At 39.8% G+C, this 19,979-nt stretch overlaps 1 protein-coding gene across 3 annotated transcripts in view; it reads right to left on the reverse strand.

The window, feature by feature from the left end:
- The window catches only part of LOC115265305 (G-protein coupled receptor 52), a 213,655-nt gene that overhangs the window by 96,074 nt on the left and 97,602 nt on the right, over positions 1 to 19,979 (reverse strand). The window contains exon 1 of one of the 3 annotated variants that reach the window (XM_029869814.2): positions 5,670 to 6,374. The exons of 1 other annotated variant lie outside the window; for it this stretch is intronic. The gene's annotated coding sequence lies outside the window, so the exon portion shown is untranslated. Of the gene's footprint in view, positions 1 to 5,669; positions 6,375 to 19,979 lie in introns of those variants that run through there. One more of the 3 variants, XM_062853740.1, reaches the window with a different exon arrangement.

Below are 19,979 nucleotides of genomic sequence, written 5' to 3' on the forward strand. Positions count from 1 at the left end.
GTCGAATGAACCGTCGGTCATTCAGACATACGCACACACACACACACACACACACACACACACACACACACACACACACACACACACACACACACACACACACACACACACACACACACACACACACACACACACACCCTCTCCCGGAGACCCATCAGCATACCGGCCGATATGCCTGTTGGATACTGTTGGCAAATTGCTGGAAAGATTGGTCCTGAACAGGCTAACGAAGTTCACGGAGTGCGAGACCGGTCTGTCAGAGATGCAGTTTGGATTCCGTAAAGGCAGGTCGACAGTAGAGGCCATCAGAACTGTTGTGGATGCTATGGAGACGGCGCAGAAGCAGCAGCGAAGAGGAAACCGTTACTGCGCGGTGGTCACCCTGGATGTCAAAAATGCCTTCAACAGCGCCAGCTGGGTAGCAATCGCCGATTCGTTACACAGGTTGAGGGTGCCTGAGTATCTGTGCCAGATCCTGCAAAGCTATTTCCAGAATCGCACACTTACCTACGAGACAGACGCCGGGAAGAGGAGTGTGGCTATTACTGCGGGCGTTCCACAGGGATCCATTTTGGGCCCGACCCTCTGGAATGCTATGTATGACGAGGTCCTAAAACTGGAGCTACCCAGAGGAGTGAAGATTGTTGGCTTCGCGGACGATGTGGTGCTGCTAGTGATCGGTGAGTCACGAGAAGAGGTTGAAGTATTGGCCACGGAGGCGGTAGACGTAGTGGAAGAGTGGATGCGCAGGAAGAAGCTATCGCTAGCGCACCACAAGACCGAGCTGGTGATTATCAGTAACCGGAGGACAGTGCAGCATGCACGAATGATGGTTGGCGAATGCATTATCGACTCAAAGCGTGAAGTCAAACACTTGGGAGTTATGTTGGACGATCGACTGAACTTCAACAGTCATGTCGACTATGTCTGCAAGAAAGCCACGGCTGTGATCTCAGCACTATCCCGGATCATGCCCAACAACTCTGCGATTAGCAGCAGCAAGAGGAGGTTACTAGCGAGCGTATCATCGTCCACCGTAAGGTACGCAGCCCCAGTGTGGTCGACCGCATTGAAGACTGGAAGAAATCGCGTCCAACTCAATCGCACGTTCAGACTGATGGCGATGCGCGTGTCAAGTGCGTACAGAACCATTTCGTCAGACGCCGTGTGTGTGATAGCCGGGATGATCCCTATCTGCCTTCTACTGGAAGAAGATAGCGAATGCTACAGGGACCGAGGCACAGGAGGAGCTCGGAAGAGAGCGCGAGCCAGTACACTATCCAAGTGGCAGCAGCAGTGGGATAACGCTGTGAATGGCAGGTGGACCCATCGTCTAATTCCCAACTTGTCGATGTGGATCACCAGAGCACACGGAGAGGTCAACTTTCACATGACTCAGGCTGTGACCATAGTGGGTAAGGTGAGATGCGATCGGATGCGATAAGTTATGAGATGAGAAGAGGGATGTTTGATAGGCCATAGTGCATGAGGTTTTCAATGAGGGTGCGCATGTTGTTTTCACATCCTTTTTCGCCTATTTCGTGCGCATCAACGACTCGCGTGATTTGATCGATGAAGTCGCTTGTATGTTAGAGCGCTTCTTTGGATGTGGGTAGTGAAATGATCGTTTCATCTATTAGAGGGGAAAGATAAAATGCACCAGCTTTTTGTTTTGCGCGGGTCGTTTTTTTTTTTGCTACAACTTTGATCCTGTTGCAATAGCGAAAACCGACCAGTTTAAAAAAAATCTGGTGTTACTGTACAAGATTGAGATTTCTTAATTAATGCCTGAGAGAATCTTTGAATATATGTAGTAATATCTGGAGGAATTCCAACCATAATTTCTGAAAGAGATCCTGATAAAAATCTGATTTTTTGAAAGAAAAGCCCAGATTATTTTGAAAAATCTGTATCACTCTTTTCAAAAATCTGTATCTCATACCAAATTTGGGTGATAATCTGTATCCCATACAAAAATAAAATGGCCCCCCTTGCTCAAAAATCTGTATATTACAGATAAGTCTGTATATATGGCATCCCTGCTCCAAAAACCCCTAAAGAAATTTTTAAAGAAATACATGGACTGGAATGCATTCTGTAGGGATACCCCGGATACCCCGAGGAATCTTTAGAGGAGTTTTTGCTGAAATCATTCTAGGAAATCCAGCAAAAATCTCTCAATAAAATATGCGGGAACATTTTGATAAGTTCTGAAATAATTCATAGAGGAACTTTGGGTAGGGTCCACAGACACTATTCGGAGAAAATTTAAAAGAAGTAAAAAAGAAAGAATACATTCTAGAAAAATATTTAGAAGAAAACCATTGAGGCTGAAATAGAACCACACCGCTAGTTGTGGTCATATTACTTACTGCGGATTGTATTTTAATCAATTGTACGTATTTCTCATGCGACTGATCAAATTAGAATCACCCCAGCTAAACTATATGTTTATAGTTGACTTCTCATAAATATTTATTTATGCTGAAATTGTTTGATCAAATTGCATGTTTTTTTTACAAAAAAAAAAAATGTGTGCCTATTCCGATCGCCATAGGTTGTAGAACGCACCATGGCCAAAATAGACGGTTGGCTAAAACTTATGCTTGTACCCAATTTCTTCATTTCTACAAGAGAAAGTTTGGCTAAAAGCAACTGTTTATTTTTTGTACACAAAGACATCCCTTCCCGAGCAGAGGAGAATATCAAATTAATAACTACGAAATCACATAACCTGTTTTTATATCTTGTTTTGTTATTATTTATTTATCAAGGCATAGCTTTTCCATAACAAATTTTGTTGGACAATCTCATTTTGTTATAATTAAGCTATTGATATATATTCACTCAATTTCATTCCAATAACATTGTTTTGTTATTGTTATTGTTGAGGAATCAAAATCTTACAGTTATACTATTGATCAACTTATCAACAATAGCACAACAGTAACTAGTTTTGAAATCAAAACAACCATTCGATAATAATGACCTGTCCTTTTGTTTTGTTCCATTTTCATATTCAGTTAGGACGGAAATTTCTGATCGAATCCCTTGAAAATTCCTTAAATAATATTCGGAAAAACACTTGAAAGTTCTGGAGGAGCCCTTTGATACCCTGGAGAAGTATTCAAAAGAACTCCTGGCGCAATCTTCTTAGAGATTCCAAAAGTAATTCTTCTGAGCAATTATTAGAATTCTTGGCAAAAACTCGGAAAAAACTCCTGGTGAAATTCTCAAAAAAAAAAAATCTGAGAAATCTTAAGATGAAATTCGGGACAAATAATCACGGGAAATTCTGAAGAAATATTTGAAGGGATTCTGTTCATAGTTCTGGAGGAATTTCTAGAGGAGCCTTTGAAAATTTGTGAATGATTTTGTGGAAGAACTCTCGGATAAATTTCTGGAAGGTTTTTCTTTTAGATTCTCTTGGAATGAATTAAAAACTGAACATAGTATTTTTCGATCATTTAAAGTATTGTTACTCATATAATAGGTGGGTTTTTGAGACAAAGTAAATAACGTCGTGACGAACCAGCACAATTATGCTGGTGAGTGGTAACAGTTTTGCATATTTTTCCATCTGTTTTAGAATTTGTTTTATGTGTCGTAAACTGTTTCAATAAATCAGCCATTACTTAAACTTGTATGTGTGCAAATAAACTTTTGTTTACGTTGCCTGTGAGATTTACCACAACAAGGTAAACAAAAAGTGGACAAAAATATTTTTTCTTTTCGATTTATCTAGGTAATCAAAGCTAGAATTCAAAAGATAAAGAGTAGTTCTTTCAAATGAGGAAAAATAATTACTGTTTTATTCGGAAACCCAAGAGTTCTGGAAAGCCAAAGTTGAGCCATTTGTATGAAGATTTCACTTTTTTGAGCTCCGTCCCCAAAGGGATATAATAAGTATCATAATTTACTTAGTTACGATTTTGATATTATAACAAATTTTGCTTTCCGATTATTATCAATAACATAATAATATCAAAATTTGTTATTGAAATATTCTAAAAATTCACTGTTATTAAGTTGTTATTGAAACTCACAAAACATGTCATTAAAATGGTTTTCCAAGAAGATTTTTTTGTTATGTTATTTGTTATTTTGCCGCTTATGACAGACAAGTTTGTAACATAATATGTTATGTTAATAACTTAACAATAATCGATTTTATGATTCAGTTATTTTATCCAAATAACACAGCTTCTTATGCTGTTGTTATTCCCTTCTGCTCGGGTTAAAACTCATAATTATTGAAGAAAATTTTCGTAACTAGTATTGGCCCCAAGTAAACACATTGCATAAGCGTATGGTTATTATTTACATTTCACTACATGCGATCCTCTTTAAGTAATAACATCCGACGTCACACGAGCCCTGAAAGTAAATGGTCCTGCTATTCGCGTCGTATACATCTTTCCCTTGTTTTCTTTTCTTTGCTCTTTAGCACACCATACGAGAATCATACAGCTTGCTTACAACGATTTGGATACTTGTTATTCTTGTAAAAAAGTGTCGCTGCAAGGCTCAAAACAATTGTGTATAGCTATTGTCGAAAACACTGCATAAGGGAATTTCTTCTTTTTCATGACTCTACGGACCAAAATTCTACCGAATTTTGAACATGACATTTTGTTCTCCCAAATCTGGATACTGGAAGCATCTTCGATTAGACTGGAAATCGAACCCACACTCTCCAAACTGATATTTTGTAACCTCTGCTCACGAGCTGAATTGAAGACCCGACGAACATTAAAAAATGCTGAGGAACCATAAAATCAGTCTTGCTTTTAAGGAGGAAACTGAAAAGTTCGTCCTTACTAATGAATAATGGCTCAGCAAGTAGATTCCAACCAAATAAAGGTGATGGGGCACGTGTATGTAATTGCTGCTGCTCGCTTTATTACTATTCATAAATCAAAGACTAAGTGCTTTTCCAATAGTTTAGTGTTCCAAACACGACAGATCCGAAAAAAACAGGAACTCTTCACAAAGGATTCGCTTCGGCGGCAACCATTCTGCGTCAGAATCCAAAACAACCTTGGCAGCACTGACACACCCACTATTACCATTTTCGCTCTCGCGTCGCGACGACAGCCTGGGACCCATCGCCAGTCCCAGTCAGTAAGGGTTGTTGGTGGTAGTAGCATGGGACGCACGAGGCAGGGATTTCCCTTGTTCGTTTTCTGTAATACACTGTCAAAGCCCTCCCCCATATCGAAGTGCCTTCTATTCACAGCAAGACTTTGCCTTCATGGGTCTGGGATGCAAAAGGATTTAACTCCGGTGTGACTTTGGCAGGATGTTTTTTCCACTCTTTTTCTCAGCGTTGTCTGTTCTGCCACTTCGATTTTACATAATGCCTTACTCACCCTAGCTGGAGAAAAGATTCACCATTCTATTTGAATCGTCACACTGGGGAAGTAGATAAAGGAAAAAAGCCAACACCTGGGGCCTAGAGATTGTAAACTGTAGAGTTTCACCTTTTTCACAAATTTTCTTCCGTTCGCTTGTTGGAATCCGTTTCAGGACGAATCGAAGCTTAATTTATTCTACTTGATGTGCCATTACGAATTCAAAATACAGGAAAAACCAGCACCACCCCCACAAACAGAGCTATCCTTCGCAAGGTAACTCTGCTCGGCTGGTGGAAATTCCTTTACACTCACTGCTTCGTATTGCTGCTGTATCCTTGACTCCTTGAGGCCCCTTCCAGGGGACGGCGACGCTAGAATTTTCCAACCCCACTGTAATCCTCACTGCCTTCAGTCGTTTCGGTCAACCGCACACTTTTCACAGGAAAATTACGTTTCCTTCGCGAAAACAAACCCCACTGTAATCCTTTCTTTTCCGTTTCGACTGGCTCACCGTCCGCTTCGTGTAGGAATTTGACTCCTCCGGGGTGGGTTGAAAAATCGACCAAAATTTTCTTCTTGCTTCTCGGGTTTTCCCTGTTTTCAGCTCTTCTTACACCGCCTTCAAGCTTCTCTATCGCCACCTGCGCTGCCAAGCAGCAGGAAAATCACACCTATTTGTCGATTCCACCTACACTTTTCGCATTTTCTTCGATCGAAATCAACCACCAGCTAATCGTAATCCTTGGGAAAAATGGTCACCAAATGGAATCTATACAGCACCTCCTGTCCGTGTACCACAGCAAACCAATCCAACCAACGCGGATTCCACTGATATGCCTACGGCGGCGGCGGGGCTGATTTTTCCCAAAGCAGCTTTCGCTCACGATGGACTCTCACGAAGGACTGAAAGTTTTTCCCCAGCGTCGGACCACACAGAACGCGCGCCGGGCACCCAGCAACGGCGAAGGACATCCGCCGCACGATGAGAGATACCAGAGAATAAAGCGAATTTTCTCTTGGGTGACTTTTTCCCCCCCGTAAGGACACCGGGAGCGTGAGTTCGTTTTTTCGTTATCGCGAATAATGGGGATGGATTCAAATGCGTCACTGATAAGGATGTAAACAACTCAAAGCGGCTCGTCAATAACCGAAATCATTTGATTTGAGAATTCTGTGCCCGTGCTGAATGACTATATTTGTTGGAAACTGTATTTGAACATTTCAAATATGGAACAAATAAAAACCATGAAAACTTTTCCCAAATGAGATGTTTAACTTTTCCGTTCTGGTATTGATTTCAGGAAGGCTCCAGACGATCTCAAGGCATAGGATTTAAAATGGTATCTGGATGTTTCAGAGGGGTTTTAGAAGTTCACATAGGTTCCTGAAAAAACTCCCCGGGTCTTCAAGGGGAGGCTCATGAGGGATTCAGAAGGTTGCTATAAGGTTTCAAAGAGATTCCAAGACGGTTTCATGGGGGTTCCTTGTGAGTTTCTGGATAGTTCTAGAAAAATTTCAGGAATGACGCTGGAGAGTCCCAGAGGTAAGTGGCTTTTAGATGGTTTAGAGAAATTATACATCACTTTTCTTCATCTCGGCGTAACGTTCCAACTGGAACAAAGCATATACTTCTCAGCTAGGCATTCTATGAGAATTTCTATTGTTATAACATATCTGAAAGCTTCCTCTGCCAATGACCATTTTGCATGTGTATATCGTGTGACAGGCGCTTCTGGTTTGTTCACCTAAAAGTGAGATAAGCATTTAATATTTACCAGAAGTGATGATGGTGTGATGATTTAATCATAAAAATTGTTAAAAAAAAATAATGAGGATGTACGATATATATACTTTTTTTATATCTGCCCAATTCTAAGAAATATAGTACTGTTTTGTATTGTAATTTCCTCTAAAATGCTTTGAGTATTACCAAATGATGTGTGGAATTAGATTAGTGATACGTAATCGTAAGTCCGAATCTCACCAGAATCACGCTATTTTTTTTCACGTAATCATCTCTCGATTTATTAGTTAAACAAAGTTCGAATTTTGAATTTTCTCAACCGCACTCAAATATCAGAGCGGATGTATAAAAGTTTGTCGGAAGTTTTTTTGTCATTCACTTTCCTGATCAACAATCGTTTGTCTATCGAATATGAGTCAAAGAAATCGTAAATTTGTAAACATATTAAAAAGGACTAAATGTCTAATAAAAGCCCTAATAAACCCACCTAGCAGTGATGACGCCTTTCACGTGCTTTCGAAAACCCATTTCAACATAACTCAGGCGAAATTTGTATGGAGCGTAGCCTTTGGCCAGACCCCCCCCCCCCCCCCCCCGCGTCACCCCCCCCCCCCCCCTAAGAGTCTACATAGTTTATGGACAGACCCCATGTGTTATGTTGATGCACTTTCATCCGTTTCATGGCACCAGAAAATATATCGTTTTGGTGCTATTTTTGGATTCCAGATATCTTTATACCAAATATACCCATATTGTATCATTTAAGATCATGTTTTAAGTCCTAAAACTCCATTAAACAGCCGCCATCTTGAATTTGAAGCCGCCATCTTGGATTTCAGACCGTCATTTTGGATATTATGGTCATCATTTTTAAACTGCAGGTTCTTCAAATCTCCAGTAAACAGCCGCCATCTTAAATTTTGAGCTGCCATCTTGGATTTGGACCGCCATCTTGGATATTCTGGTTGCCGTTTTTGTACTCCAGACATCTATACACATATTGCATGGTTTCAGAGCCTTAAACTCAAGTTAACAGCAGCCATCTTGAATTTAAAGGATTTCGGACACCCATCTTGGTAATTCTAGTCGTCGTTTTCGAACTCCAGACATATTCCTCATACGTAATATAAAAAGACGCGGACACCGTCTTCAGCCAGAGGCTGTACACACTGAATGAAACTTAACACTAGACAAGGGACACACGGAGCATGCACCAGTTGATACGGAGAAGAAACTCTTGTCACGAAAAGTTTCATCGCCCGGAGCGGGAATCGAACCCTCACCCCATAGCATGGTGCGATTAGTAGCTTGGTGACCCTAATAGCGCTGCTACGAGAACGAGGCGATTAAACTTTGAAATATACCCATATTTCAAAGTTTTAGAATCTAAAACTCTATTTAAAAGCCGCCATTTTGAATTTTAAGCCGCCATCTTGGATTTAAGGCCGCCATCTTGGATATTCTGGTTGCCATTTTTGGACTTCATACATCTTTCCCATACCAAATATAACCATATTACATGGTTTCAGAGCCTTATACTCCATTAAAAAGTCGCCATATTATCTCTTGGATTTCAAATCGCCATCTTGGATATTCTGGTCGTCGTTCTTGGAGTCCAGACATCTTCCCCATATGAAATATACCCCAAGCAACACACATGGTTACAAAACAGTCACGGCAGCGCATGCAAGGGTTGCATTGAAGTCACTGTGACTTAACCTCTTCAAAACTTCCTTGGAACTCTCCCTTTGAACACCAGAGATACAGTTAATGGTCTCCTTTTAAAATCCCCTGAACAAAACTATCCAAGTAGCCACAAAGCACCTCAATTCGCCTTACGTGTTGATATAGTGAAACTATTGTGCTGACGTGCTCTATATTGGTCGTACAATAGCCTAATAAGCCAAAATATTGTGATAATTGTTACTTGGACATTGACATCCTTCAGACACTCTTCATTTCGATCTTCCTAAAATCTCCTTTATCTTCTTCAGCCGGTCTTAGTGACTCCTTAAACTTTCTAAAGCTATCGTTCTTCCATCCTAAACCCATGTCTGCCGCCCCCTACTTTATGAGGTCCACCTTGCCCACCATTTTTATCCCTTCCTTAAAACCCCTTCTAAACCCCTTTTACAACCGCTCTCTCTATTCACCCTGCCTGAAACCCGATTTTGTTTTTCAGAAGCCATTCTGTAAAACCTTTGAAACTTCCCTACTAACAAAAGTAGCTGCATAATAGCTTATGAAGCAAACGCCTTTGTAAGAAAGCACCCCTAAGCTCTTATACAGCAAAAACGTTAGTTGGGTTACCCTCTTCGTTTAATTCTCCTGAGAAGAGAACACATTATAGAATACCTTCCTCTCCCGGGAAGAAGTTTCAATTCACCAAGGAATATCTGAAAGAATCTAGAAGAGTCTAAAAAAGTCTGAAAATAATCCTTAAAAGAATTTGGGATGGAATTCCGAGAGAAATCCTTGAAGGAATCCCGGGAGGAATTGAAAGAATTCCGAAGGTAATTCCGGGAGAAATGCGGAAAAATATCCATGAACAAAATCAGAAGCAATTCTGAGACTATACCATGAAGAACTCCTGAAAGAATTTTGGGAGAGAGCTTCAATCTCGAGAGGAGTCCATGAATGTGTCGCTGAAAAAATCTCTATAGGAATCCCTGGAAGAATCCTTAACGGAAACCAGAAGAAACCCATAAACGAATCTCTGGATGAATCAATTAAAGAATCCCTGTAGGAATCTTAGAAGAAATTATTAAAGGAAGAATCAAAGAAAAACTCAGCAGCGATCAATGAAAAACTCTGGAAGGAACCTCTGAAGGAATCTGGAATGGAATCCATGAAGAAACTTCGGAAGAAATCCCTTTGCTAAGAAAAGTTCTTGAATTTATCCCGGGAACAATTCCAAATGGTATTCTGGGAGTAAAGAATCTGGTGAATATTCATTTAAATAATCCCTGAAGAGATCTCAAGAATCAATGAAGGAATCCCGGAAGAATCTTTGAAGGTATCGCAAGCAAATCTTTTAATGAATCCTAAGAGATCTCACAGACGGAAGCTCTGAAGGAATTCTGAGAGGATGCCCGAAAAATCCCTAGAAAAATCTTGAAAACAACCTTGAAAAAATCTCTGAAGAATTTCGCAGGTAATTCCGGGTGAAATGGCGATAAGCACTCAAAAAAAAATCAGGAAATCTGTTAGGAATCTCTCAATGAGCTCCTGAACGAATTTCGGGAGGGATCTCCACGAAAACCCAGCAAGAATAAATGAAGGGAATTTAAGAGCATTCAAGAAAAATGGTTTCAGATATCTCTTCTTTTTATTAAATGAAAAGAATTTCTTATGGAATCCAGAACAAATCTTTGCATGCAACTGACAGAAATCGCTGAATAAGAATTCAAGAATCGCTGTCAAGAATTTGTGGATTAATCCGTAAAAAAAACCTGAGAAAAAGAGTAGTACTGGAAGAAATTCCCAAAGAAAACCCAGGAGTAATCAATTACCCAAGCAACACACATGGTTACAAAAAAGTCACGGCAGCGCATGTCAGGGTTGCACAGAAAGAAATCCCTGAAGAAATACCGAGAGAATTCTCCAATTGAATAACGGGAGAAATCAATATAGGAATCCTGGTGATATCCCTGGAGGAATCCTTGAATGTGTCCCAGGATCTCTGGAGGGATTGCTGTATCTATCCCAGAAGAAATTCATAAAGAAATCCTGAGATTGATCAATGAAAAATAACACGAAAGAAATTACTGAAGAAATCACTGAAAAAATCAGGAATGGGATGCATGAAAGAATCTAAAAAGGATTAACAAGAAAAATCAGGAATAAATCTCTCAAAATATTACGGGAGGAATCCCAGGAGAAATATATAAAAGTACCGTAAACCGGGGTCAAATTGATCTTCGGGTCGAAATTGATCAACCGTTTTTTCTGTTAGAAATATCATATTTTTTAATAGTTTGCTTTCAAGTATCGTACTGTTGGGATCTGATGCTAAACGTTATTTGTAAGGAAACTATTCAAAAAATGCTTTATCTAATGAAAAACGACTGATCAATTTCAATCCGAAGATCAATTTGACCCCGTTTTACGGTACCACAGGAGATTCGGGGAAAAATTCCAGAATATTCCACAGAGAAATTTATGAAAGTATGCTGGAGGAATACCTCAAGTAATCCCTGAAGGAATCCCTCATGCAATCTTTGAGAAATCCCTAAAATAATCCAGTAGAAATCCCTGAAGAAAACACGGAAAGAATCAACAAAGGAATCCCTGGACCGAAATTCTGGGAAAAATCTTATGAGAAAATTTTTAAAGAATTGATCACCTTTGGCAGTCAATTTCAAATAACGATTGACAATGATTCATTTTTGGTTTTTCTGTTGCAAGTCAGTGTTACTCAATCGCAATAGGTTCAACAACAAACCATTATGGCCGCTAGGTTCAAGACGAAACTTTACAGAGATTCCTGAAGGAATTTCGTAAATGGTTTCTGTAGAAACCTCTAGAGGAGTTCCCCCATAAGTCCCTTGAGAATTTAAGAAGAGATCCTTAGTGCAATCACCAAAGAATTCCTATCGAAATCTCTGAAGAATTCCAGATGAAATTTCCGAAGAAATCCATTGAGGATTTACCTAAAAAAGTTCTGGGAGCCATTCCTGGAGAAATCTCAGCAGAAATGTGTTGAAAAGCTCTAGTATGAGTTCCAAGTGAATTCCCAGCAAAACTTCTTAAAGAATCTTTGAAGAAATTCCGGAAGAAATTACAAGATAAATTCCTGAATCAATATCAAGAGATATCCCTGCATTAAATTCTTAGATGAACCCCACTTAATATAATATTAATATAGAAAAGGTTTAAAAGAAATCTTCAGAGAGATCTCCGGAGAAATCCCTGGATGAATCCTCGGTAGAATTTCTTCAGTAACTCCGGCTTGAATTTCTGAAGGAATCCTTGGAAGAATTTCTGCAAGAAACCCTATGAAAATTCCTAGATAAATTCCAGGATAAATCCACGGAGTAGTTTTTTTTAGGAGAAAAATAATTCCTCCCTTCAAAAACTTCTGTATACATCTCTAGAGAATTTTCCGTACAAATTCCAATAGAGCAAGTCCTGTAGGAATATCAGCAATAATTTCTGGCGGTAGGGTAAATGTGCCAATAGTGGTGCTATTAGTAGGTCCTTGTAATAAAATAATCGAATAAAATTGAAAATTCCACAAAATAAAAAGTCTGAAAACGTTAATCGGTAGTTTTTTACTTCAATTTTCTAGGAAAAATGTAAAAACCATTTTTTATTTCAGTTTTTGCTAATGAATCACTTGCACCAACTATTGGTACACAGTTCCTATTGTGTAGGTAAAATTTAACATTGGTTCCTATAGTGGCGCAACACATTGAATTCTTATGGGACCCACCACTATACGAACCCTACTACTATTATGCAAAGTGCAAAGAAGCAAAAACGTAAAGGAAAATAATTATTTAAAATAGGTTTTCCGCCAAATCCTGAACACAAAACTGAATTACTGTTATTGATTAGGTATGATGCATCTATTAAAAATGCTATTTGCATGCGTTTTAATCGATGTAGTGCTAAATTGCCACTACCACCACTGTTGGTATTTATTTATTTGTTTATTTATTTATTTACACATAAAGTCAACAGATAAAATGTTTACCCCAATGACATAAAAAAACGAAAGATACATTATTACAACTAAATTTAACAGAAGATACGCTTAAAGCTACGCTTATTTACTAAACGTGACACATTAAAATCAAATACAAAATAACAAGTATTGAACAAATGGGACATATCACGAACCGGCTCATGTAGGCTGTAATTGGTGTTTGCAGGTGGAAGATTGAGAAACGGGTGAGATCTTAGACTACGGCGGCGTGTGTTTATATGCAGCATTCCGAGAAGATCAGGGCAGTCTATGTTGCCTTGCAGAAGATCACCTACAAAGCAGACTTTGGCCACATTGCGTCTAGCACTGAGAGGTTCCAAGTTAATAAGTTGACAGCGGCTTTCATAGCTAGGCAAAGTTAGCGGATTCCTCCACCTGAGATGGCGTAGCGCAAAACGAATGAATTTGCGCTGGACTCTTTCGATGCGGTTAATTTCATTGTTGTAGTAAGGAGCCCAGACTACTGCCGAGTATTCCAGGATGGGGCGTACAATTGAACAGTATAGCGACTTCAAGCAGTAGGTGTCTTTAAATTTTTTGGCAAAGCGAAAGAGGAAGCCAAGCTGCGACGATGCCTTGGCGACGACGTAAGCGACATGGTCTTTAAATGTCAGTTTAGAGTCAAGCAGAACTCCGAGATCCTTGACTGTCGATTCGCGTTTCAACCGAACACCTTCCAAAGCGTAGTCGAAGTGGAGAATGGACTTCTTACGGCCGAATGATATGACAGAACATTTAGATACATTTAGTGACATTCGATTTGATGAGCACCAAACAGCAAAGGTTTCAAGCTGGTGCTGTAGAAACGCTGCATCGGGACGTTGCTTAATCGAGAAATACAGCTTCAGGTCGTCAGCATATGAAAGTTTCATGCATTTAATGATAATGTTGACGTCGTTCATATACAACAGGAAAAGAAACGGACCAAGATGACTGCCTTGGGGAACGCCGGACCATACTGTGAACGGCGAAGAGATGTGGTCACCAATTTTTACAGACATACTGCGTCCAGTTAGATAGGATCGAAGCCACATGAGGAGGTTGTTGTTCATACCCAGTTTATCGAATTTGGCCAGAGCGATTTGGTGATTCATTTTATCGAAGGCGGCAGAAAGGTCAGTATAGATGGCGTCTACTTGATGTCCACTTTGAAACTGGCGTATCAGGTACGACGTGAAACACGTCAGATTAGAGGTCGTCGATCGTTTTGGAACAAATCCGTGTTGATCCTTAGAAATGTAATGTGCGTAACTTTGAACTAGTTTGTGTAGAACGATCAACTCCAGTAACTTCGACGTAGCGCACAGTGAAGCAATACCTCTGTAGTTTGAGACAGTTCTTTTGCAGCCTTTCTTGAAAACGGGAAAAACGTGCGACTCCTTCCAGCAATTCGGAAAAACGCCGGTTGTCATGGAAAGGTTGAAAACCGTTGTAAGAGGCGCGGCAATAGAATTCAAACAACGTTTAATGACAAGCGACGGGATGCCGTCCGGTCCACATCCAGTTGAGGACTTCAAATCTTTGGCGGCAGCAATAACGACATCGTTGGTGATAGCGAACTGCACTCCAGATGCAGGAAAGCTGGGAACATTCCGTGTGGCTTCAGTGACATCCTGTGGGTCAAGTTGCTCATTGACGAAGACGCTGCTGAATTGTGAACGGAACAAGTCGACTATAGCCATTGTTGTATCAGCTTCATGGAATCCATCAGTCATCGTAGTCGGCAAACCAGATTCTTTACGTTGGTCGTTGACATGCCGCCAAAAACTCTTGGGATTAGTTTTCAGGCGGCTTTGTAATCGGCTTAAATGGGCGCTGTAGAGACTATCGTTGAGGTGCTTGTATGCGGTATTCGTTTCCAAATAACTCGCTCTCGTGGTGTCGGTACGGTACTTACTGTGACGCCTCAGAGCTGCCTGTTTTGCTCTTTTGAGATTTTTGAGGGTGGCATTTGACCAAGCCGGCTTAGTCGGTTCCCGCTTCGAAATGACTGGAACAAACTGGTCGATTGCATAGAACAATACTCCGGAGAGAGTCGAAGCAGCAAGGTTCGCGTCGGATCCGCTAAGAATCTCGTCCCAGTTCACGCGCTCCAGGAAAACATTCATTTCACCGAAATTAGCCCGACTGAAATCATAGGAGACACTTTCTGACGTATCGTGAAAGGTACGAGACGGACTCGCTTCCAGACACATTAGCAGAGGCGGGTGATGTCTACAAAATTTTACAAGCGGAGCAGGAGCATGCATAACCGAGCAGTTTACTCCTAGTTCCTCGCTCACAAAGAACAGATCAAGTGTACGGTTATTTTCATTTTTGACTCCAACCATCTGTCTGAGTCCAGCGGTGCTGTAGGCATCAAGCAGCTCGCGCGATGTTTGACCCATCGAGGAGCGAGTAGTGCAATAAATAAATAAATAGGTAACAAAGAGGAAAAGTCTTTCAGCAATTTAAAACAATATTAGTTTAAAAGGTTGGAAAGAATTAAGAGCTAAGAGAGCACAATTGTGTTGGTTTGCAAAAATGTTTGGCTGTTTTAAAAAGTAATGCGAGAATAGTCCGTTACGGAATTTTCAAACAACACTAAAAGATATCAACTAAATAAATCTTGTACCGACTTTTCGAACCCTCTAAGCAGAATACTCTCTTCGAATGAGTGTAATCAGTTTTGTACCTTTTAATTCCGCCCTAATTGCTTATCCTTTGAGTGGTAGTCGAAGCACGCGTATCTGTCAAAGGATAAGCAAAATAGGGTGGAATTAAAAGGTACGAAACTGATTACTCTCATTCTAAAATTCATGCTCCGTAAATAAAACAGCCCGAGTTTATTTTTTTAAACTCGATTGTTTCATGAGTTAGCATATGCTTTCCCAATGGTAATACATAACAATTGCAGATAATGTAACGAAATACTACTCAAATTATTTCAGATTGAACGTTTCCGACTCTTATAGGTGCAACAACGTGACCACTTGAACTAAACTTCCACAGCTTAGCGAGGTGCGTGTAACCATCCAGGCTCCATTCCCACGTTTACTTTTTCCAAACAAAGACCAAAACGAACAAAACTGATGGACGACTCAATAAAACCGAATTTTATAGCTTCTACATGAATTGCGAACTTGTGGTTATGGACGTGTCCTCCTAGCTAAGTATTCAAAGAGGTTGTTCGGATGGTCAAACGGACACGGACGAGGGTGCGTGCACGATATTCAATCAACGAGAAGAGTCCCACACACCCCTCTCTCTCTGTGTCTCTGTAGCAGTTTATATGTTTAACCATATCTTTCCGCTCTGCAGGAGGCCACACAGTCTCGTTAGTCTCGTGCAATCAACGTTAACCTCCAAATCACGTGGAAAAATGAGATTTTCCCTATTGAACCGAGGAGTCGATCGACACTCGATAGCTTTTGCGTTTGATGAATGGCAGCTAACCGTGAGTGGAAAAGCTATGTTTAGCTTTACGATTGGAACTCACTCTCCCAAGGTGGCAGCACGGATCGAAGGAAGTAACGGTGAGAACAGAGTTTTTATGTCTCCCTCTCTCTGAGTTTCCCCGGTTTTCCCGGGCCGGAATGACGTCACTGATTCAATTGTATGCTTGGTGCTTCGGATGTTCTTCGCGTAAATATTATCCTCCCCCTCGTTTGGAAAACAGGAAGTGTATCTTACTCTTTCAATTGACTTTCTATTAATAGATATTTGAATAAAACATTGTGAATTTAATGCGGTTTGGCAGCATTTTCTATAAACTTACTTGATAGAACCCAATCTCAAGTTTTGAATATTCAATGCCAGACTGTGGGAAACTTAGCTATTGCCCGAAAGGAAGTGCACACCCCCAACATCATCATTGCGAAATGCATTGATGGACGACGGGAGTGTTGATCCCACCCACAAAACTATGACGCACTTGGTGACCTGGTTAGTAGTACCGTTGCAGCCAGCAGCAGCGCGATGACAGCCGCTGTTTATGCGCTTCCAACCGTTATATCTACTTATAAGGACTGTTCAATTTATAAAACGGACAACTTTCTTGTGCGATATCTTTTTTATTTTTCAATGAAATCATTATCAGTTTTTTGCATAACTTTCTATAGCTATTCTCAAATGTAGGAAAAATATAACATTAAGCAAAATGTTCTTTATTGTGTAACTGAAGCAGTTTTCGTAAAACATCAATAAAAACCCTTTTCTCAAAATTCGACAAAACTTTCAACATACTTAACATGTACATTTTCATGAAGTTTTGAATGTATTGGAATCTTATACTATCCTACTAAAGGTAAAGCTCAATAGTTGGTCAGTAATAATGCACCAAGCAGTCTCCAGCTTGATATAGTGATTTGCCTTGTTTTCATAGAAATTATTAAAAAATGTTCATTTAAGTCCTGTGTTGCAATAGCATCACGGATTCGGCTAAAAATTTGTCTAGAGTTATAGAATATTGCTCTCTGAATGATACAGAAGAAAAAAAATTCTTTTAATTGCATTTTTCATCAAAAATTTAATCCATAAAGATGGTCATATTGAAAATTTTTATAATTTTTGCTCCATTGATGCAGATTTTCGACTCTAGCGAATCTTGTTATTATTTATTTTCAACAAAGTTGGTCCTATGTTATTGTACACCTTATTGAATAATAATCGGATGCAAAGTTTTTATTTTCAACATCATTGTTATGCAAAATTTGCATTCGGTTGCATTGTTATTTGGAAGAACCTTCAAAAAATGAAACTGTTTTGATTACTGTATCAGTAATGGCGCACAATAACCAAACCAGCAATGGTATTAAGAAGCAGTTTTCTGCATTTAAAACCACATCATTCCCACTTTCGACTGGATGCATGAAAAAATTGATTATTTAATATTTTCATGCCATTTTTGCTTTACAATTGAATTATATTCAAAAAATCGAATCTCACTTGAGACTTTAATATCTCAACACTTAATTTTCCAATTGAGTTTATTTTTTTTCCAAAATGTTTATTACTCATGCTGCTGCAGCATGGCACATACTTCTCTGGTATTAAAAACGATATACCATATGTGAACAGTGATTTCATATATATTTTCAATTTTCAGCAATCAATAAATTCACCTCATTTAACACCTGGCCGATTTTCTGTAAAATGAAACTATTTTTATTCGATTCAAAAATGATTACTATAATAAAAGATGATGTACTGAACAACGAAGCAAGGGTGGTTAAATTTGAACAACGCGTCTTCTTTTTATAGCCTTGTAAAGTTGTCCGTTTTATAAATTGAACAGTCCTTATGTGCATTGTGCACAGTTCCGCATCCACCAACGACTATCATCGGCGCCAAGCATGTCGCAAAAGGATGGCACTTCCTTGATCATCATCTGGAAGAATAGTTCTTTCATTTCCCTAGTTTTAAAGCTATCTATTCTTTCAGGTGATGTGCTCTATGTCCGTAGAGTAGCGCGGGGCAGAAAATTTACTTTATTTTTTTAAAATTAATCGCTTATCAAGATGCTTATTTTTCTACTTCTTTTTTTTCTTCTCTTCTTTATTTTCTATTCTCTTTCCTCTTCTTTTTCTCGTTTCTATTCTTTTTCTACTTTCCGGTGCGATTTCACAACTATGAGAAGGCCTGTTTCTTAGCTTAGCATTATATAAGCACTTTCACAGTTTAACTGAAAGCTTTATTCAACAATTTACCATTTTGGAATTTCAAAAAAATATGGACAAAAGTTTACAAGGAGGGGTGGAGTTAAGTTGTTCGAAAATGTGTACGTAGTTTATGGATGGCACCTCTGTAAAATTTAAAATACAAAAGAATTGAGAAAATTGTTTTCATGCCGATTTGAACTTACTTTACCCTAGTTTGCCATACGGTTGCTGCATTTTAGCAGAAGGCCATTCGGGCGTCCTTCGGAAAGAAGAACAGAGATAATAGCGAGTATCTCACATCATCGGCTGCACCATTGCACGTGAGTAACTATACGTACGTACATACATATATGAGTCTGTATCCTTTCGGTGGGTGGTAGGAATGCATTTTCCGCAACGGCCGTCGCCGTCGCTTATGGTATGAACTTTTATTTTAAATGGCCAGCGCGATAAAGGGTGAAAGTTGTAAATGCAATCAGGCGGAAACAAAGTGCAGGCAGTAGTGATATGAGGATACGGTGCTTTAGAACGAGGATGGTTTTGGTGGTGAACTATTACATTTCGGTGTATGTATAACAGTGGAGTCAGCCAGGTTTTAATGGATGAACAAATGTAGATTTTAACCAGATGTACTGGTGTGTGGAAAGTGTTTTACAAGTTGAAAGATATCGCCTTACACAATTTATTTCAGTAGCATGTGTTGTATGAGGGTAGACTGGGTCATACATACGTTTATTTGCACTACACCACATTTAAGATAGTTAACAACATTACACCACAATAATTGGTTTGCAGCTGCCGCTCTTCGTCCTCGATAAAGCCAGATGCTCGCATGTTCAACATAGTCTACGCATCTTGAGTATTGCATTCCACGCTGGATCAGCAGCGAACACCAACTCTACAGGGTTGCTGTCCGACATTCTTGCAACATTCCCTGCTCATTGTATCCCTTCCACCTTCCCTTCCAGCGTGTAACGAGCTCGTTGTTTATCTTTTTCCATTATACACCGTTCACCAGCATACCGTCGAAGATCATCCTTAGCACACGTCACTCGAAAATTCCGAGAGCTTGGAAGTCCTGCTCGAGCATGGTTCATGTCTCGTGTCGGTAGAGGTCCTTCTTCTTCCTCTTTTATGGGTCTATGTCCCCACTGGAACTTGGCCTGCCTCTCTTCAGCTTAGTGTTCTTTGAGCAATTTCACAGTTATTAATTGAAGGGCTTTCTTTGCCTACCATTGTATGAAATTGTATATTGTGAGGCAAGGACAATGATACACTATTTCCCAGACCGGAACGGGAATCGAACCCGCCGTCTCCGGATGGCGATTCGTGATCCTAAGCACTAGGCTAACTGGAGACCCACCGTAGAGGACCACCGATCATATTTCATTATTCATCCGACGTTTCGACACGAGGATACTGTCTTCCTTAGGGGCAAAATTGTAATTGGTAGTTGGTTTTTAATAGAATAATAAAATTGATGAATGAATAATAAGACTCGTAGAGTGTAGTTTTGGCGGTCAATAGCA

The sequence above is a fragment of the Aedes albopictus genome, chromosome 2, assembly GCF_035046485.1.
Source record: "Aedes albopictus strain Foshan chromosome 2, AalbF5, whole genome shotgun sequence".
NCBI lineage: Eukaryota > Metazoa > Arthropoda > Insecta > Diptera > Culicidae > Aedes > Aedes albopictus.